At 43.1% G+C, this 22,511-nt stretch overlaps 1 protein-coding gene across 1 annotated transcript in view; it reads right to left on the bottom strand.

The window, feature by feature from the left end:
* LOC138953195 (uncharacterized) overlaps window positions 1-22,511 on the bottom strand; it is a gene marked incomplete in the record, with an annotated part of 247,254 nt that overhangs the window by 51,622 nt on the left and 173,121 nt on the right.

Below are 22,511 nucleotides of genomic sequence, written 5' to 3' on the forward strand. Positions count from 1 at the left end.
GGAGTAACTCTAAACAACAATTAAAATGAACAAAAATGTCGAGAATTCTCAAGGCATCGAGGGCGAATGAAGTGAAAGTTGGTTCTGTGCACACCCATGGATGTTGTTAAATATGTTGTGCACTATAAACCCACAGAGAAAAGATTGAATGAGGCGTAACTAATTCACCAGTCCCCTGCGATAATTTTCGCAACAAAATAGTTTTTTTTCTCTTGTTTGTCTTTTTTGACAATCTAATTTCTCTCTCGGAACTTTCCTTGTTTCGGCTTAGTTTCTTTTCTTACTTTCTTCTTCAAACCCGTCTCCGTTATTTCGCGCGCGAGCGTGTGTGTGAATGTCTTCGTCCGTGTGTGTGTGTGTGTGTGTGTGTGTGTGTGTGTGGGCGTGCGTGCGTGCGTGCGTGCGTGTGTGTGTGTGTGTCTGTGTGCGTGCGTGTGTGTGCGTGTGTGCGTGACTGAGTCTGGGTGTCTGCACGTGCGTGCGTACGTGCGTGCGTGCGTGCGTGCAGGAGTGCAGGAGTGCGTGCAGGAGTGCAGGAGTGCGTGCGTGTGTGTTTTCCCGTTGTCTCATAAACTTCATTAGACGGTGTTCCTTTTTCTTTTTCCTCTGTAACGTGTAAAATGTAATCTTCGGAATCCAATTAGAGCCCAAAGGAAGGTTTACGCCAAATCCTGTGTGTCTTGTGCAAACACATGAATAAAGCTCAAGGCGAAAGAACAAGTGTTTTCTTCCATAAGGAGGTAACTTCCTTGACATTCAAGATCCAGGCACACCTTTTTGGAGCTGAGACCGCAATTTTGTGTGCATGTACAACTGTCTCGAAAACTGGTGCACGTACTTTAAATCTCCTTACATTTTGCAGGGCTCAACATGTCCCAAAATAAAGACTGCGATTGTTAAGATCGTTGTATCAACACTATTTACATTGTTATCAAACTGAATGTCTTCAACAAAATTATAACCAAAATCGAGTTCTGACAGGCACACACACAAACAAAACAAACACACACAAAAAATCAACAATATGGAATCACATTCGGGGAGAGATATCCATACCAACACTGGTTAGGTACAACAGAACGCCAGGAAGAAAAATGAAAGATACAGGTCTCCTATATACACACCTACATATACAAAGCTTAGTGTGCTCAGTGTACTCTAGTAGTGCGTGCGCGGGCGTGGATGTACCTGGTTACTAAGATACCAACTAAGATACTAAGATGCTGCCTCAAAGCACACCTAAGGAGGATAGGTGTAGCAGAGTCTGCCACATGTGACTGTGGAGGGAGATCAGACTCCAGAACATGTTCTCCAAGCATGTCCCCTCCTCGACCAACTGCGGATATAGACATGGCCTGACCAAACAGATCTGAGGACCAAAATGTGGGGAGCACTGGAGGACCTGGAAAGAACGTCCATGTTCGTGGCATCCTCCGGATTCCGAGCCTGACACAACCGTCGTACGAAGAAGAAGAAGAAGAAGATACCAAAAAGACTTAAAAACACCTGATTCCTATTTCCTTATCAGCCGTGCTCTCTCAAGAAAAACAAGTCGCGTAAGGCGAAATTACTACATTTAGTCAAGCTGTGGAACTCACAGAATGAAACTGAACGCACTGCATTTTTTCACAATGACCGTAGTCCGCCGCTAGTGCAAAAGGCAGTGAAAGTGACGAGCCTGTTCAGCGCGGTAGCGGTTGCGCTGTGCTGCATAGCACGCTTTACTGTACCTCTCTTCGTTTTAACTTTCTGAGCGTGTTTTTAATCCAAACATATCATATCTATATGTTTTTGGAATCAGGAACCGACAAGGAATAAGATGAAATTGTTTTTAAAACGATTTCGGAAATTTAATTTTAATCATCATTTTTATATTTTTAATTTTCAGAGCTTGTTTTTAATCCGAATATAACATATTTATATGTTTTTGGAATCAGAACATGATGAAGAATAAAATAAAAGTAATTTTGGATCGTTTTATAAAAAAATAATTTTAATTACAATTTTCAGATTTTTAATGACCAAAGTCATTAATTAATTTTTAAGCCTCCATGCTGAAATGCAATACCGAAGTCCGGCCTTCGTCGAAGATTGCTTGGCCAAAATGTCAATCAATTTGATTGAAAAATGAAGGTGTGACAGTGCCGCCTCAACTTTTACAAAAAGCCGGATATGACGTCATAAAAGACATTTATCGAAAAAATGAAAAAACCGTCTGGGGATTTCATACCCAGGAACTCTCATGTAAAATTTCATAAAGATCGGTCCAGTAGTTTAGTCTGAATCGCTCTACACACACACACACGCACAGACACACACACACACACACACACACACACACACACACACACACACACACACACACACACACACACACATACACCACGACCCTCGTCTCGATTCCCCCTCTATGTTAAAACATTTAGTCAAAACTTGACTAAATGTAAAAACACTTGTGTGCTCTGGCTGTTTGTTCTTGTTGTTGCTGAAAGTTATAATGCCTCAAAGATAAGCAGACACCTTGTGACAAATCAATAGCACTTACTTCGTACACATATATTTCATAAAAATAAACTGTAAAGTACCTTGTATTCGCCCGGTATCGAGTAAACGCCCAACCCCTACTCTGGGTCCAATTCCGCGCACACTAAACATGTAACACACATCAACACACAACACTGTAGAATTTCTCTGACACACGATCTGTTGGTCAAAAATAGGCACTTCAATACACTGTTACCATCACATTAAACACAAAAATTTTAAAAGTGACCGACTCGTGTCTTCCTCAAAACAAGTAAATGCCAGAGAGTGGCACGGCAAAATTAACCTCAAACACTGTAGAGTTCCTCCGGCGGACGATCCGGTCGATAAGGGAAAAAAAAAAAAAAAAAATAGTCTGTTTACGGTAACATAGGCACAAAAAAATAGGGTCGGTAGGTCGGGATTTATTTTTCTCTCCCAAAAACCATATTTTTAAGATATTTTGCCAAAAAACAGACCCCCCCCCCCCCCCCCCCCCCCCCCCAATGCCAAAAAGAAGTCTAGGGTCGCGCGAAAATAAATAGGGTCGGTCGGGATACCGTAAACAGACTTTTTTTTTGTTGGCCTAAGAAACATTTCAATATGCAATTACTATCTTAAAACTTAAAAAATAGATCACTGCAATTTGTGCTTAAATTGTATTTCAACAGTGGAACCATTACCACCATCGACCAAAAGGAAAAGCACCGTAACACTGTTTAGCCGTACAACATTATGAGGCGAACACCCTCGCGCTCCTCTTCACAGACAATCGTTTCCAGGAAAATGACAACTATTCACAGGTCAACAGAAACAACGTGATCCAATTATCAGAAAATCCCGCATGATTATCCGACTTCTGGAATATCTTCGAGTTGGGATTATCTGTATTGCAAGTAAAATGGTACCCTTCTTTTAAGATAAATAAACAAACATCGGAGACAATGAGGTGTTTTAGAGGAAGGAGTTTCACAAATAAGGTACATTTTCACAAGCTATGAACAGAACATCTGAAAACAAACAAGGTCTACATCCGGGGGGAGGGGGGGGGGGTATTAAAAATAAGGGTTCCATTGTTATTACTCTCCGTTATCACGTCCGTGAGTGTTTTGCGACACCAAGCCGAGTGCGCTGAACTCGACTTGTTGACGGTCTTGCTCTCAGGCATTTGTTGGCGAACAGAGTTTGAAAGTAAGAAGCCTGAAGTACCTAACACACTGATTCATTGATTATGTCACTACGGGTCTCCTGGGGTTTGAGACACAAACAAGTTGGATTTCAAAAGCAGCTGTGGAGCGCTTTGAGTCTCTGTATCTGTCTGTCTGTCTGTCTGTCTGTATGTATGTATGTATGTATGTATGTCAGTCTGTCTATCTGTCTATCTCTTATTGTATCTCTGTCTGTCTGTCCGTGTGTCTGTCTTTCTTTCTGTCTGTCTCTCTCTCGCTCTCTCTCGCTCTCTCTCTCTCGCTCTCTCTCGCTCTCTCACACGAACACATATACTCGCAAACGCACGTCTCAGGCACGCACGCAAACACACAACATCCTCATGTCTCGTGATAATGCGTTCCAATTGCCGACAGCCACTAATGTAAGTAGAGACCGCTCTGTTCACGAATGAGACAATTGTTTGCTTATCCTATAACGCTCGTTAATTATGCATTACGTAATCTAATCAAACTTAATTACATTTAGTCAAGTTTTGACTAAATGTTTTAACGTAGAGGGGGGAATCGAGACGAGGGTCGTGGTGTATGTGTGTGTGTGTGTGTGTGTGTGTGTGTGTGTGTGTGTCTGTATGTGCGTGTGTGTGTGTATAGTGATTCAGAGTAAACTACTAGACCGATCTATATGAAATTTTACATGAGAGTTCCTGGGTATGATATCCCCAGACGTTTTTTCCTTTTTTTGATAAATGTCTCTGATGACGTAATATCCGGCTTTTCGTGAAAGTTGAGGCGGCACTGTCACGCTCTCAATTTTCAACCAAATTCGTTGAAAGTTTGGTCAAGTAATCTTCGACGAAGCCGGACTTTAGTATTGCATGGAGGCTTAAAAATTAATCAATTGATGAGTTTGCTCATTAAAGTTGTCATTAATATCGATTTTTCGCAAACAGATTTAAAATTGATTGCATCGTATTCTTCATCACATTCTGAATCTAAAAATATATACATATGTCATGTTTACTCTTAAAATGTGATCACAATTAACAAAAATAGATTAATTAGTCTTACGAATAAAATTTAAGAAATCGATCCAAAAATGATTTCATCTTATTCTTTATCATTTCCTGATTCCAAAAACATATAGATATGATAGGTTGTATTCAAAACAAGCTCAGAAAGGTAACAAGAATACAGAAAAGCGCGCTTTCCTGCTTAGCACAATACGCTACCGCGCTAATCTGGCGTGTCAATGTCACTACGTTTTGCACGTGGGAGGTGAGCGATTTCCTTCACGCGGGGATTGACGAAGCTGTACTGTCTTGGTAAAAAAAAAATACAGTGCGTTCAGTTTCATTCCGTGAGTTCGACAGCTTGACTAAATGTAGTAATTTCGCCTTACGCGACTTGTTTTCTTGTTGCAACAGGCGAACTCGCGTGCGTGAAACTCGTGTCAAATGATCTCTCGCTCTGTCTCTACCTGTCTTTCTCTCCATCTCTCTCTGTCTCTCTTTCTCTCCATAACTATATTTCTCTGTGTGTGTGTGTGTGTGTGTGTGTGTGTGTGCGTGTGTGCGTGCGTGCGTGCGTGCGTGCGTGCGTGCGCGTGTGTGTGTTTGTGTGTGTGAGTCTGTCTGTCTGTCTGATTTTCTGGCTGTCCGTCTCTGTGTCCGTCGTTTTTATATTTAGTCAAGTTTTGACTAAATATTTTAACATCGAGGGGGAATCGAAACGAGGGTCGTGGTGTATGTGCGTGTGTGCGTGCGTGTGTGTGTGTGTGTGTGTAGAGCGATTCAGACTAAACTACTGGACCGATCTTTATGAAATTTGACATGAGAGTTCCTGGGTATGAAATCCCCGAACGTTTTTTTCATTTTTTTGATAAATGTCTTTGATGACGTCATATCCGGCTTTTCGTGAAAGTTGAGGCGGCACTGTCACGCCCTCATTTTTCAACCAAATTGGTTGAAATTTTGGTCAAGTAATCTTCGACAAAGCCCGGGGTTCGGTATTGCATTTCAGCTTGGTGGCTTAAAAATTAATTAATGACTTTGGTCATTAAAAATCTGAAAATTGTAAAAAAAAATAAAAATTTATAAAACGATCCAAATTTACGTTTATCTTATTCTCCATCATTTGCTGATTCCAAAAACATATAAATATGTTATATTCCGATTAAAAACAAGCTCTGAAAATTAAATATATAAAAATTATTATCAAATTTTTTTTTTCGAAATCAATTTAAAAACACTTTCATCTTATTCCTTGTCGGTTCCTGATTCCAAAAATATATAGATATGATATGTTTGGATTAAAAACACGCTCAGAAAGTTAAAACGAAGAGAGGTACAGAAAAGCGTGCTATCCTTCTCAGCGCAACGAATACCCCGCTCTTCTGCCACGGGCGGTGGAGTGACGATGCTACGAGTATACGGTTGCGTTGCGTTGCGTTCAGTTTCATTCTGTGAGTTCGACAGCTACTTGACTAAATATTGTATTTTCGCCTTACGCGACTTGTTTTAGTTATACTCGCGTAAGGATGTTGTATTCAGACTAAACATCGTCGTGAAAGCTGCTCCAAAATAACAAAAACTCTTTCCCCCTTCTATTTAAAAGCCATCCCTAGGAGGCACAGAACAACAGAATAGGCTTGTCACCACAAAGCCACAAGTCTCCTCGATGCAAGAAAAAACCCTGAATAAGCTACCCCTCTGAGAACAGAAGCGTAAGGGTAATAAAAGAAGAGTTCATGTAATTAAGCAATTGCTGTAATGAAGCGAGCCCTCAGCTGGGTGCATTCGTGTAATTACGGTTGACAGAGAACCCCCAGTGGAATCGACGGTTGTCATGCAGGCTCCAGCTGAGCGTGGTCGTGCTATTTCACCCAGCGTGGTTCACTTCAACCAGAGACATACATACACGTTCCATAGGGAGTGTGTGTGTGTGTGAGTGTGTGTGTGTGTGTGTGTGTGTGTGTGAGTGTGCGTGTGTGTGTGTGTTTGTGTGTGCGTGTGTGAGTGTGTGTGTGTGTGTGTGTGTGTGTGAGTGTGTGTGTGTGTGTGTGTGTGTGTGTGAATTTGTGTGGGTGTGAGTATACGTGTGTGTATGGGGGGAGTTAATGTTGTTGTTGTTTTTGGTTGTTGTTGATGATGATGTTGTTATACGATTGGAATTAATCTATACCACCAATGCCCAATTGTATCGTATGCAGTGCAATCGACACAGACAGAGACATTAATCCAAACACTTACGCCCAACAAGATAAGGAATTAAGACATCTCAAGAGGGCGTGTAATGTCACAATTGAGGACGAGATGTAAAGTTGATTAAAAATTGTGCTGCGTGCACCATGGACATTGTCTGAAGACGTTGTGTATGGTCCGCGTGGTATCTCCTTCGCGGTTTTATCAATTGTATGTGTGTATGTGTGTGCGGGGGGTGGGGTGGGGGCGCTTTGTGTATCTGTGCATGTGTGTTTATGTCCCGCTTTGTGCGTGGTGGGGGTGACGAATGTGAGACATGTCTGTCTGTCAATGTGTGCTCCTGCGCGCGCGAGTGTGTGTATGGGTGTGTGTGTGTGTGCGTGTGCGCGCGTGTGTGTGTGTGTGTGCGTGTGTGTGTCTGGTGTGTGTGTATGTGTATGTGTGGGTGTGTGTGGGTGTGTGCGCGCGGGAGTGTGTGTGCGTGTCTGTCTGTCTGTCTGTCTGTCTGTCAGTCTGTCTGTCTTGTCTGTATCTGTTATTGTCTATATGAATCTGTGTCTGTATTATCCTGTGTCAATGTGTATCTATGCTTGTCCGCGGTCTGGAAGAGTAGTTAAAATCAAACGTGCACAGCTTAAAAAACTGAGCGCACCGTTCTGCTTGCGAATCGCTTTCTACGCTGTCTGCATGCCCCTTTCTGCACATTGACGCCAAGAGGCAAATACCTTTGTGGAGACAGATGAACTGCGCACACATTGTAAGATCAACTGAGAAATGTCAGACTATTTTCAGCAACAAAACACATGCCATTATTATTTGTGCTTACCGCCTACACACTGTCAACCTCGCATTGTCTCCAACCCACTGAACAACCGGTGCTCTGCTCCGCTGGAACACAATTTGGTTTTTTTCGCCCATGAAGACGTGATGATGTCAGAAGTAGTACATTCTTTGACAAACGCAAGACGATTTTTCTGTGTCATTCATTACGCCACCTTTCAGGTGTGATATCGAGCTCTTGCTGACAAAGCATTGCGCTCGCTTTCCGGATTCGCCTAACCGTGCCGCCACCTGAATCGCCATTATTGTGTTGCTAATTAACTGCAACTGTTAAATCCATACGTCATACTCCACACTGTTTGAGAGCGACTTTCAAGTTTCTGTTATAAATCCATTGGGGGGGGGGGGGGGGGGGTTGGCTTAAGGAAAACCTTGACATTTTCAGATTGTAAAAAATGGAAGAAGAAGAAAAACAAAAGGCACAGTTCAGGTGAGTGCAAGCATTGATTATGGAATCGACGCGCACTAATTTAGGTCCCTGAACTTTTCTACCACACCTGTCCCGATTCATTTAGTACACTGATACTCATCAGCTAGGCCTATAGAATTCTGGTGCCTGGGAGGAGGAGCAGAAAGAACGGGCTACCTCAAAGGCACAGTCCTATGAAACACGTTATTTTCGTCATCACAGACGTGGCCAGTGTGTTACATGGGATAAGAACAACCCTCGACTGGGACACAGAGCAAAGAACAACCCTCGACTTGGACACGGGGCGGGGATGTAGCTCAGTCGGTAGCGCGCTGGATTTGTATCCAGTTGGCCGCTGTCAGCGTGAGTTCGTCCCAACGTTCGGCGAGAGATTTATTTCTCAGAGTCAACTTTGTGTGCAGACTCTCCTCGGTGTCCAAACACCCCCGTGTGTACACGCAAGCACAAGACCAAGTGCGCACGAAAAAGATCCTGTAATCCATGTCAGAGTTCGGAGGGTTATAGAAACACGAAAATACCCAGCATGCTTTCTCCGAAAGCGGCGTATGGCTGCCTAAATGGCGGGGTAAAAACGGTCATGCACGTAAAATTCCACTCGTGCAAAAACACGAGTGTACGTGGGAGTTTCAGCCCACGAACACAGAAGAAGAAGAAGAAGAAGAAGAAGGACACATAGCAAAGAACAACCCTCGACTGGGACACATAGCAAAGAACAACCCTCGACTTGGACACAGAGCAAAGAACAACCCTCGACTGGGACACAGAGCAAAGAACAACCCTCGACTGGGACACAGAGCAAAGAACAACCCTCGACTTGGACACAGAGCAAATAACAACCCTCGACTGGGACACATAGCAAAGAACAACCCTCGACTGGGACACATAGCAAAGAACAACCCTCGACTTGGACACATAGCAAAGAACAACCCTCGACTGGGACACATAGCAAAGAACATCCCTCGACTGGGACACATAGAAAAGAACATATCTCAAAAGCATAGGAAAGAACATCCCTCGACTTGGACATACCGCAACAACAAAAAATGTCGACTTGGACACAGAGCAAAGAACATCCCTAGACTTGGACACATAGCTAAGAACATCCCTCGACTTGCACACATAGCAAAGAACATCCCTCGACTTGGACACAGAGCAAAGAACAACCCTCGACTGGGACACAGAGCAAAGAACAACCCTCGACTGGGACACAGAGCAAAGAACAACCCTCGACTGGGACACAGGGCAAAGAACAACCCTCGACTGGGACACATTGCAAAGAAAAACCCTCGACTAGGACACATAGCAAAGAACAACCCTCGACTGGGACACATAGCAAAGAACAACCCTCGACTTGGACACATAGCAAAGAACAACCCTCGACTTGGACACATAGCAAAGAACATCCCTCGACTTGGACACATAGCAAAGAACAACCATCGATTGGGACACATAGCAAAGAACAACCCTCGACTTGGACACATAGCAAAGAACAACCCTCGACTTGGACACATAGCAAAGAACAACCCTCGACTTGGACACATAGCAAAGAACAACCCTCGACTTGGACATATAGCAAAGAACATCTCTCGACTTGGACACATAGCAAAGAACATCCCTCGACTTGGACACATAGCAAAGAACAACCCTCGACTGGGACACATAGCAAAGGACATCCCTCGACTGGGACACATAGCAAAGAACAACCCTCGACTGGGACACATAGCAAAGGACAACCCTCGACTTGGACAAATAGCAAAGGACAACCCTCGACTTGGACACATAGCAAAGGACAACCCTCGACTTGGACACATAGCAAAGAACATCCCTCGACTGGGACACATAGAAAAGAACATCCCTCGACTGGGACACATAGAAAAGAACATATCTCAAAAGCATAGGAAAGAACATCCCTCGACTTGGACATACCGCAACAACAAAAATTGTCGACTTGGACACAGAGCAAAGAACAACCCTCGACTTGGACACAGAGCAAAGAACAACCCTCGACTGGGACACATAGCAAAGAACAACCCTCGACTTGGACACAGAGCAAAGAACAACCCTCGACTTGGACACAGAGCAAAGAACAACCCTCGACTTGGACACATAGCATGCAAAGAACAACCCTCGACTGGGACACATAGCAAAGAACATCCCTCGACTGGGACACATAGCAAAGAACAACCCTCGACTAGGACACATAGCAAAGAACAACCCACGACTGGGACACATAGCAAAGAACAACCCTCGACTTGGACACATAGCAAAGAACATCCCTCGACTTGGACACATAGCAAAGAACATCCCTCGACTGGGACACATAGCAAAGAACAACCCTCGGTTGGGACACATAGCAAAGAACAACCCTCGACTTGGACACATAGCAAAGAACATCCCTCGACTTGGACACATAGCAAAGAACAACCCTCGGTTGGGACACATAGCAAAGAACAACCCTCGACTGGGACACATAGCAAAGAACAACCCTCGACTTGGACACATAGCAAAGAACAACCCTCGACTTGGACATATAGCAAAGAACATCTCTCGACTTGGACACATAGCAAAGAACATCCCTCGACTGGGACACATAGCAAAGAACAACCCTCGACTGGGACACATAGCAAAGAACAACCCTCGACTTGGACACATAGCAAAGAACAACCCTCGACTGGGACACATAGCAAAGAACAACCCTCGACTGGGACACATAGCAAAGAACAACCCTCGACTTGGACACATAGCAAAGAACAACCCTCGACTGGGACACATAGCAAAGAACATATCTCAAAAGGATAGGAAAGAACAACCCTCGACTTGGACACATAGCAAAGAACAACCCTCGACTGGGACACATAGCAAAGACAAATCCCGACTGCTTCCAGTGCAGAGTAATTGCTTTTTGGCACACACAAATTCCGATTGACACTATAGTGTCTGTGGAGAAATTAGTTCATGTATAAATCTCCACTCAAAAACCTCACAGGCCGCTGCGTTTTGGTATGTTTCCAAATGGAAGATGTTCCTATCCCACGTGGTAGCCTGGCAAGATCTAAGATGGTGAGCGAAATGGTGTCCAAGGGAAGGACTGAACTTTTAATACCCCTGTCCCGACTCTTTCGGTGCACCTAAACCAAGCGACACTCTGGAGGTATGAAGATTGAGAGGAGGTACAGAGGGAATGTCGTTCATTACGAGATCACAGAGCCCTTGCACTTCTGCAAATAAATCGATGTGTAGACACGAACTGCGACTGAGGGAGACAAGGAATAAAGACTGAGGTAAAGGAGTACTGGCCTTGATCATATTTGACAACCATTACAATTACATGCATGCCAGGTGGTAAAGAAGATGATGAATGAACGGTGCGCAAAGTTACAAGGTTTGGCCAATTATAAATCTAGGTGGTGTTAATACATTGTGTGTGTGTGTGTGTGTGTGTGTGTGTGTGTGTGTGTGTGTGTGTGTGTGTGTGTGTGTGTGTGTGCGTGTGTGTGCGTGCGTGTATGTGCCTATCATTAATTCTGCCGTAAACCTAACACTCTCCAGTAGCGTCCAAGGGACGTCTTAGTCTCTCTGTCCCTAAATCTGAACACAGAACATGATCTTAGCAAAGAGAACCACATCGTCGCAGGCAGCACAAGGCTCATTCGCTTACCTTTAGCAGTCACCTCTAGCGCAGGTTCTTGTTGACATCTTCTTGCAACCCCAACAACGTTTTTGACTGGAGACCTCAAGGCAAGTCCAGTTATTAATCTCCTCAAATATTGTTCCCCTCCACAAGAGCCGAGGGCGCCCTCCAATGCTGGGCTGTTTGCCCTGGCATAAAGCATCCATTCTGTCCCGCACTCCCGTTTCGCTCTTAAGCACACATCTCGCCTTTTGCCCCGGACCTTTCCACAAATAACAAAGGCCGATAATTCTCCAAATCGCTGCAAGTGTGACGTCAGCAAAGGAACGACGAAGACAAAAGAGAGGAGGGGTGGTGGGAGAGGGGGGTGAGAGAGGGAGGAGAGAGAGGGGGGTGAGAGAGAGGGGATGAGAGAGGGAGGAGAGAGAGGTAATGACAGGGAGAGGGGGGGGGGGGGGGTTGAGAGAGGGAGGAGAGAGAGGTAATGACAGGGAGAGGGGGTGAGAGAGGGAGGAGAGAGAGGTAATGACAGGGAGAGGGGGGGTTGAGAGAGGGAGGAGAGAGAGGTAATGACAGGGAGAGGGGGTGAGAGAGGGAGGAGAGAGAGGTAATGACAGGGAGAGAGGGGGTGAGAGAGGGAGGAGAGAGAGGTAATGACAGGGAGAGGGGGTGAGAGAGGGAGGAGAGAGAGGTAATGACAGGGAGAGAGGGGGTGAGAGAGGGAGGAGAGAGAGGTAATGACAGGGAGAGGGGGGTGAGAGAGGGAGGAGAGAGAGGTAATGACAGAGAGAGGGGGGTGAGAGAGGGAGGAGAGAGAGGTAATGACAGGGAGAGGGGGGTGAGAGAGGGAGGAGAGAGAGGTAATGACAGGGAGAGGGGGTTGAGAGAGGGAGGAGAGAGAGGTAATGACAGAGAGAGGGGGTGAGAGAGGGAGGAGAGAGAGGTAATGACAGGGAGAGGGGGTGAGAGAGGGAGGAGAGAGAGGTAATGACAGAGAGAGGGGGTTGAGAGAGGGAGGAGAGAGAGGTAATGACAGAGAGAGGGAGGAGAGAGAGGTAATGACAGAGAGAGGGGGTTGAGAGAGGGAGGATAGAGAGGTAATGACAGAGAGAGGGGGGTGAGAGAGAAAGGAGAGAGAGGTAATGACAGAGAGGGGGAGGAGAGAGAGGTAATGACAGGGAGAGGGGGGTGAGAGAGGGAGGAGAGAGAGGTAATGACAGAGAGAGGGAGGAGAGAGAGGGAGGAGAGAGAGGTAATGACAGGGAGAGGGAGGAGAGAGAGGGAGGAGAGAGAGGTAATGACAGAGAGAGGGGGGTGAGAGAGGGAGGAGAGAGAGGTAATGACAGGGAGAGGGAGGAGAGAGAGGTAATGACAGAGAGAGGGGGGTGAGAGAGGGAGGAGAGAGAGGTAATGACAGGGAGAGGGGGGTGAGAGAGGGAGGAGAGAGAGGTAATGACAGAGAGAGGGGGGTGAGAGAGAAAGGAGAGAGAGGTAATGACAGGGAGAGGGGGGTGAGAGAGGGAGGAGAGAGAGGTAATGACAGAGAGAGGAGGGTGAGAGAGGGGGAGAGAGAGGTAATGACAGGGAGAGGGGGGTGAGAGAGAGAGGAGAGAGAGGTAATGACAGGGAGAGGGGGTGAGAGAGGGAGGAGAGAGAGGTAATGACAGGGAGAGGGGGGTGAGAGAGAGAGGAGAGAGAGGTAATGACAGGGAGAGGGGGGTGAGAGAGGGAGGAGAGAGAGGTAATGACAGGGAGAGGGGGGGTGGAAGGAAGAATGAGGTAGAGAGAGGATGGGAATGAAAGAGAGAGAGAGAGAGAGTAAGAGAGAGAGAGAGAGAGAGAGAGAGAGAGAGAGAGAGAGAGAGAGAGAGAGAGAGTAAGAGAGAGAGAGGAAATACAAAGATTTATTGAATATGGCCACCGGACCCTTTACAAAGTGAACAAGGCATGTAAAGGTATTGTAATTCTTTCTTTCTTTATTTGGTGTTTAACGTCGTTTTCAACCACGAAGGGTTATATCGCGACGGAGGTATTGTAATGTGCATCAGCCTTTTGTATCTCTTGATATAAGCACAAACAACAAATATAAGAGAAATAGTTAGAGAGAGAGAGAGAGAGAGAGAGAGAGAGAGAGAGAGAGAGAGAGAGTGAGTGAGAGACAGAGAGACAGAGAGAGAGAAAGAGAGAGAGAGCGAGAGAGAGCGAGAGAGAGAAAGAGAAAGAGAGAGAAAGAGAAAGAGAGAGAAAGAGAAAGAGAGAGAACACTCAGAACTAAGAACTTTATTACGAAAGGATAAAGGTTTAGGCTAATAGCCTAATTTTCCAACCTGTCCTTTTAACATGTTCAGAGAATAATTGTAAACGTAAGCAAACCACTTACAGAGAGAGAGAAAGAGAGAGAGAGAGAAAGAGAGAGAGAGAGAGAGAGAGAGGGGGGGAGGGAGAGAGAGTGGGGGGGGGGGGAGGAGAAGGGTCAATAAAATAATGTTCGCCAGGTGGTCACCTTAGAATGAGCCTCGCGACAGGGAAGTTTTCGGGGTGAAAATATTGTGTTCCAGAACTGCCACTCGCCGTAGTGTTTGCATGGACAACATTATTAACGCCAGAAAGTACTGATAGCCGGTCCGCGAGTAGGGATAAGAACTTTCCTTATTCACAGTTTATGGGCTATTCCAAGAAGTCCCCTTCTACTAAATTAATCAGACTAGATTTACAATATCGTCCAGTGGATGGGCGAGGAGAGCGCAGAAACGATCAGTAGACGTATAATAACAATAGTATATAAGCAAATGTCACACGCATTCCTTCTTTGCCACTACTAAAGCAAACGTGTGCAAGATTGTATGTTACACGCTTTGATGCCGAAATCAATTATTTTGATTATGCATTTATTTCTGAAAATTTTTACCTTTACATACATTCAGTCACTACTTTCAGTATTCATTTCAAGTGATCACGAACGTAGAAAAATGGGTATCAAAGCGTTGTTACATTTTGTTGTGCATTCTGAATAGTGTGCCAACAGGCCTTGGTCAGTCAACCACGTTGTATCTGTGTACTTCGTGTTTGACGGAAAAAAAATAACACCAACCCCGTTCTCCTGTATATGTTACAGTCAAATCGGGAAATCAGGTATTTCACGAGAATGTCTGAAAGTTTAGGCATTCATGGTAAATACCTGGTTTGATCAGGCAATTCAGGAAATGACTGAATTTTTTTAGGCACTATCAGGAAATGACTAAAAACTACTTGTGCAAATTTCCCGTTTTGCCTGACTGTTAGGCAAAACGGATTGTTCTGAGACCTTGTCTGTTTTTACCTCGCCTGCCTTGAGCATGAATTTCTCTTCTAGCACATTGTCTATTCATCGTTTTCCCCATTTTACTGAGTTCGGAGTGATTGCAGTTTGGTTTTTTTTCATAACTCATAACATTTTATTGATCCAACAAAGGAAATTAATTTAGTCATCAGCACATATAGGTCATTAATTAATAACTATAAAAGAATAAAAGAAGAAAATTCATAAAACCCATGATATAAAAATACCCTGGAGCAACAGGTCACTACCGCGAGTGTAACACTATCGCGTGTGTAAGACTACGAGCACGAATTTATTGTCTTTCTTTATTTGGTGTTTAACGTCGTTTTCAACCACGAAGGTTATATCGCGACGAGGGAAAGCGGGGAGATGGGATAGGGGAAAGGGGGAGATGGGATAGAGCCACTTGTTAAGTGTTTCTTGTTCACAAAAGCCCTAATCAAAAAATTGCTCCAGGGGCTTGCAACGTAGTACAATATATGACCTTACTGGGAGAATGCAAGTTTCCAGTACAAAGGACTAAACATTTCTTACATACTGCTTGACTAAAATCTTTACAAACATTGACTATATTCTATACAAGAACCACTTAACAAGGGTAAAAGGAGAAACAGAATCCGTTAGTCGCCTCATACGACATGCGGGGTGCAGAGAAATAAGGATGTGGAAAAGAAGACTTTTGGTAAGTGAAATAAAGGTGATGGATCCAGTCAGGTAGAAATAAGACAACAAGAAAAGAATTGGAAAACTGCAGGGAATAGTAGGGAGAGTTTTCTTGGAAGGAAATATAGGTGAAAGGACTGGAAAGGCAGAAATAAGACAAAAGAAGAGAAGAAACAGAACCGTTAGTCGCCTCTTACGACATGCTGGGTAGCATCGGGTAAATTCTTTCTAGTCCCAACCAATATGGGACTCCCCCTAACCCGCGGGGGGTACGAATTTATTGTGATTTTCTCGTAAAGTTCGGAGTGATTGGAGTTTGTTTTTACATAGCCGGCCTTGAGCACGAATTTATTTTGAGTTTCTCGTATAGCACATTGTCTTTTTACATTTAGTCAAGTTTTGACTAAATGTTTTAACGTAGAGGGGGGAATCGAGACGAGGGTCGTGGTGTATGTGCGTGTGTGTGTGTGTGTGTCTGTCTGTGTGTGTGTGTAGAGCGATTCAGACTAAACTACTGGACCGATCTTTATGAAATTTGACATGAGAGTTCCTGGTTATGAAATCCCTGAACCTTTTTTTCATTTTTTTGATAAATGTCTTTGATGACGTCATATCCGGCTTTTCGTGAAAGTTGAGGCGGCACTGTCACGCCCTCATTTTTCAACCAAATTGGTTGAAATTTTGGTCAAGTAATCTTCGACGAAGCTCGGACTTCGGTATTGCATTTCAGCTTGGTGGCTTAAAAATTAATTAATGACTTTGGTCATTAAAAATCTGAAAATTGTAAAAAAAAAATAAAAATTTTTATAAAACGATCCAAATTTACGTTCATCTTATTCTCCATCATTTTCTGATTCCAAAAACATATAAATATGTTATGTTTGGATTAAAAACAAGCTCTGAAAATTAAATATATAAAAATTATTATCAAAATTAAATTGTCGAAATCAATTTAAAAACACTTTCATCTTATTCCTTGTCGGTTCCGGATTCCAAAAACATATCGATATGATATGTTTGGATTAAAAACACGCTCAGAAAGTTAAAACAAAGAGAGGTACAGAAAAGCGTGCTATCTTTCTTAGCGCAACTACTACCCCGCTCTTCTTGTCAATTTCACTGCCTTTGCCATGAGCGGTGGACTGACGATGCTACGAGTATACGGTCTTGCTGAAAAATGGCATTGCGTTCAGTTTCATTCAGTGAGTTCGACAGCTACTTGACTACATGTTGTATTTTCGCCTTACGCAACTTGTTTTTTTCCCCTTTTACGACCCCAGCCATTCAAAGTTTTATAGTAGGCTTCTGTGCTGAAATGCTTTCTGACTCTCACCAGAAACACAGATTGTGAGCGGTAGGCATTCTCCGATAATGCCTGGCAGCCTATTTCAGTCAATCACCGATAGTGCCTAAACAATTTCAGTCATTTCCGGATTTGCCTGATCAAACCAGGTATTTACCGTGAATGCCTAAACTTTCAGGCATTCTCGTGAAATACCTGATTTCCCGATTTGACTGTAACATATATATGAAAGCCACATTTTCTTCTTCATTCAATTTCTGTTTTCAAAAGCTTCGTCAACTTTCCACTTACACGACACGGTCCCTTTACCAAGCTTCAATGAAGAACCCTGAATACGAAAGCTCAAAACAAAACAATAGGTACTATTTTCACTATCGTCGTCTGCAACGAAAACCGAAAATGGTGAAACGCTTTGCTACGTACACAGAGGACGAAATTGCAAAGAAAAGATCGAACCTTACACCTGTGACGAGGAAAAGTTACATAGACAGTTCCGTGCGGATCTTACGTACATCCGATGCTCAGAACCTACAGATGGGTGACGCTTTTGCGATTGAGGCTTCGTCTTCAGCTCTAACACGCACGCAGACAGTCAGGCAGGTCTAATCTGCACCAGCGGTGATGGAAGGTTTGGATTTAGAAACACTCGAATGTTACTTCGACAAGATAAACGAACCAAAAGACGAAAGTGTGCCCCAAATTCGGAAAATATTCTTTCAAAGCTGCACTGTAAACAACATCAACATCACTGTGAGAAAGAGAACAATGCAAACACAACCAGTTCCCCTGTGGAACATTTCGGGTGGACTTTCCCACGACCTGACCTACAAAAATTCTCCGTGTTCGTTCGCGCTTTGCATTCAATCTGTGTTAGTGCGCGCGTGTGTTTGTGTGTTTAGCTTTCGTTGGTTTGTGCTGTTTGGTTCAAAAAAAGTTTATTTTTTTCATTGAAAGATTCAGAAACGTTGGTTGATACTTTGTTAAATGCATTCAACCAGAAAAAGACACGAAACCAATTGGATCTATCTTCTGCGCGTATGCGTGTGTACAGTATGTGTGAAAAGGCAATTGTGTTGTCAGTCTGGTTTTGTGCCTGTTATTTCGTCCACAAAAACTCATTTATATCTTTCTATGCCTATGCTGTGAGACATAATCGCCATTACGAGCTAGTCGTGTGACAGAGAGTTTTCTTGCACACTCGACTGCTGCTGTTTCACTCCGGCTAAAGCCGTCGTGAAACATCTACAGTCTCGTGTGCAAGAAAACTCTCTGTCACACGACTAGCTCGTAATAGCGGGTACTCTTTATTGTCCATTATAGTGTATACACTAAACTGGAAAATCGTCTTCGACACATCTAAACCTGCGTGTCAACTATCTTAAACGTAGATTCTCAGAAACAGATTATCAAGAAATTCAATACCACAATAACACGTAAAACACGTGTTTATATTAAAAAGCACAGTCATATTGTCATTAAATTAGTCTGCAACGTTCTTCAGTTCACATGATGCATGTAGTATAGTATGAGTGTAAATTACTGTTGTAGGACTTTCGTATCGCTTTTTCCATGAAGAAGTGTAATCTCCAAATAATGTCTGACTGCTTTATTGACCTATAGAGCATCTTTTGATGTTTTGGAAGTTCTCGTATTCTTATCGGTTCGTCTTCTGTCAAATATCAACAGGCTATTCTCAGAGACTGCAAAGACCACTTTCTATTTTAGTGAATGCTCTTTGCATCTGATACTTCGCACGCCAATTTGCTTCCTGGTTTGGAAAATTAATCGTACCAGGCGATGTTTTTGCTTGCTTTTTTCATTGTTGTTGTTTTGTTGTTGTTGTTGTTGTTGTTGTTGTTGTTGTTGTTGTTGTTGTTGTTTTTGTTGTTGTTGTTGTTTTTGCTGATATTTTTATTTTTTTATTTTTATATAAGTCTTTTAGCTTTTCTAAAACTTAAATCGACTGTATGAAGAAGACAGTTTTTTGTCAATGAGATCGACCAAAATAGAAAACTGTTTCCTGGATTTACGTTACAACAGATGACATAGGGGATAAAAAAAAATAAAGACTGGAAAATCAAGTAAAAAATGCAAAAAGTACAAGCAAAACATTACATCCCGTATTTGTCTCCTCTTTTGCTTTCCTATCGAAAATGAAGTCTCTCGAACAAACTAGGACATAAACAACATTGTGAGAGCTTTGACCTTTTTAAGACATGCAAAGCAATGGAAAACGGGTCTCTATCTTCTATATCACACACCTCCGTGTCTTCATACCCTCATCTTGTGTATGTTAATATTAATTTGGGGCCACCATAAGCAAAGAAACAAGTCGCGTAAGGCGAAATTATTACATTTAGTCAAGCAATGGAACTCACAGAATGAAACTGAACGCACTGCATTTTTTCACAATGACCGTACTCCGCCGCTTGTGCAAAACGGAGTGAAACTGACGGCCTCTTTAGCGCGGTAATGGTTTCGCTGTGCTGCATAGCACGCTTTTCTGTGCCTCTCTTCGTTTTAACTTTCTGAGCGTGTTTTTAATCCAAACATATCATATCTATATGTTTTTACAATCAGGAACCAACAAGGAATAAGATGAAATTGTTTTTAAATCGATTTCGGAAATTTAATTTTGATCATAATTTTTATGTTTTTAATTTTCAGAGATTGTTTTTAATCCAAATATAACATATTTATATGTTTTTGGAATCAGGAAATGATGTAGAATAAGATCGTTTTATATATAAAAAAAAATGTATTACAATTTTCAGATTTTTAATGACCAAAGTCATTAATTAATTTTTAAGCCACCAAGCTGAAATGCAATACCGAAGTCCGGCCTTTGTCGAAGATTGCTTTACAAAAATTGCAATCAATTTGATTGAAAAATGAGGGTGTGACAGTGCCGCCTCAACTTTTACAAAAAGCCGGATATGACGTCATCAAAGACATTTATCGAAAAAATGAAAAAAAACATCTGGGGATATTATACCCAGGAACTCTCATGTAAAATTCCATAAAGATCGATCCAGTAGTTTACTCTGAATCGCTCTACACACACACACACACACAGACACAGACACACACACACACACACACAGACAGACAGACACACATACACCACGACCCTCGTCTCGATTCCCCCTCTATGTTAAAAAATTTAGTCAAAATTTGACTAAATGTAAAAAGAATAAAGAAAACGAAAGTCCGCAAGATTCCATCCTATTTATACTTACGGTGAGTCAAATCCGCAAAACACTTCAACTCTTTCGTGCCATTAATGTCTCTATTTGTTAACGTTGCTGGCCGAACGCAAAAAGAAATATTTCGATCCGCCCCTAACATCAGACTACTCTAGTGAACGTGATGGCAATAACTTTCCATGGTTATTTCTTGTCCTACAATTGAGTTGTTTATTATTTAAAGTCGCGTTCAATAACGCTAAGAAAATCGAATTTCCGCATAAAAACTTTTCGAGAAGAAAAGGCCTTATAGTTGTAGTTGTTGTTGTTGTTGTTGTTGTTGTTGTTGTGGTTGTTGCTGCTCTTGCTATTGACGCTTTCTAAATCTGTAAACACTAAAATATGAAATCGGCACTCATACTTGTCAATAAATTCCTAGTCTGCAATCCCCACATCTACAACAAAGGTTTTGAAAAACCGATCCAAACATTGAGCAGAACATGGCAAGTATCATCACAGTGATGTAAACCCTCCTAACCACACAGTGTTTTCTTTGCCCTTTCGTCATAGTAGCAATGGACAAAAAAAACCAAAAAAAAACCTTGACCTCATTCACTGGCCTCAAAAGTAAACCTTGACCTAATTCAGTGGCTTCCATACAAAGGTGGTGCTATCAATGAAAAAAACAGTCACCAAGTGCTCCCAATCTCTCTGGGATAGAAAACGGCAATTTTCTCAAGCATTTTTTAAAGGTACTGAACTTGTCAAATCCGCAGGTGCACGTACGGAGCCCCTGGGGCTTTTAGTCATACCTCAGGCAGCTATCCGTTAGAAGAACTACCAAGTTTCATTGACTTGCACCCAAAGAGTCAAGAACTGCGATTTTTTTACGAATTAATTTCGTACTCGGACCCGGTTGGTCTTGACCTATTTTTGGATCTAAATTTAGATCAGGTAGATCACCACATCATGCACAAAAAGACACGTCACTTAGCAAACTATGTCAGACGTCATCATGAGTTTGTGTAAAACAAAATGGAGGCCGGAATCACTCAAGTTGAATCGAACTCCGACCAAACACCAACGTAATAACTAGGTTAATGTATGCACTCGCGTGAACAAGAAACTGTCGAGCTTCACAGATGTCGTCGTTGGGTAGTTTTGGGTTTGTTTTACTACCATTGGAGGATTTTTGAACTGTAAATGCACTCAGCTGCAACAAAAACGCAAAACGAAGGCTGTGAGCTGCACTGTGCCTTTAACGCTGAGCTGAAGTCCTGTTTCCTAACACCGTCGTCTTTATTATGTCTGAGCTTTTCTGATGGAAATCAGGACTTTGGCACTTCCTAGCAGGGAAACTAAACAAACCTTCAACCATACTCAATCTGGGACAGGTGTTGCTATCAGCCTTGAGGCACAGAGAGAGAAAGAGACAGAGAGACAGAGAGAGACAGAGACAGAGAGAGAGGAGAGAGAGAGAGAGAGAGAGAGAGAGAGAGAGAGAGAGAGAGAGAGAGAGAGAGAGAGAGAGAGAGAGAGAGAGAGAGAGAGAGAGAGAGAGAGAGAGAATCAGAATCAGAATCAGAATGTTTATTTGCGAAAACTCATATTGTTTATAGCAAAAGGGTGCTGGGGGGTTGGGTAATCGAACGATCCACGAACATCAGTGTACATATTGGTTACACAAAAACAATGCATCGTGATTCGGTCCGAAGCATCCAACTTGTAATCCAAGTCGGGAAATAACTTTTCCGTTTCGAACACGGTATTGTTCCATATCGATCGCGGTATTGTTCCATATCGATCGCGGTATTGTTCCATATCGATCGCGGTATTGTTCCATATCGATCGCGGTTTGTCACAAACACACAAGAAATATGTGTGCCCTGTAGTTTAGCGACAACAGTCAGTCTGGCATGGCACGGAGGTAGCACTGTACCAGTGTAGACACGACATGAAGGTCAGTAGTGAGATGGTCGATTTCTTCTCCAAAGACGTTGCGGTCGACTTGGGGCAGACGCCGGACACACGGGGGCGTTTCCTCCTCTTCTCGGAATGACGTTGTCTGTGCTGTTTCGCAGTCGTATGTCAGGACGTAGTCGTCTCCCCTTGCAAACAGCGTCTTCTTTCCACCTTTTCTTTCGCACACTACTTTTGTGAGAGTGCGGTTCCTCTTTCTGTTTAACAGTTTCTCTCTAAGTCGCACGTTCTTTGAGCAGTGTGAGGCTAAGTCGTAGACATCTGGTTC

The sequence above is a fragment of the Littorina saxatilis genome, linkage group LG17 (genome assembly GCF_037325665.1).
Source record: "Littorina saxatilis isolate snail1 linkage group LG17, US_GU_Lsax_2.0, whole genome shotgun sequence".
NCBI lineage: Eukaryota > Metazoa > Mollusca > Gastropoda > Littorinimorpha > Littorinidae > Littorina > Littorina saxatilis.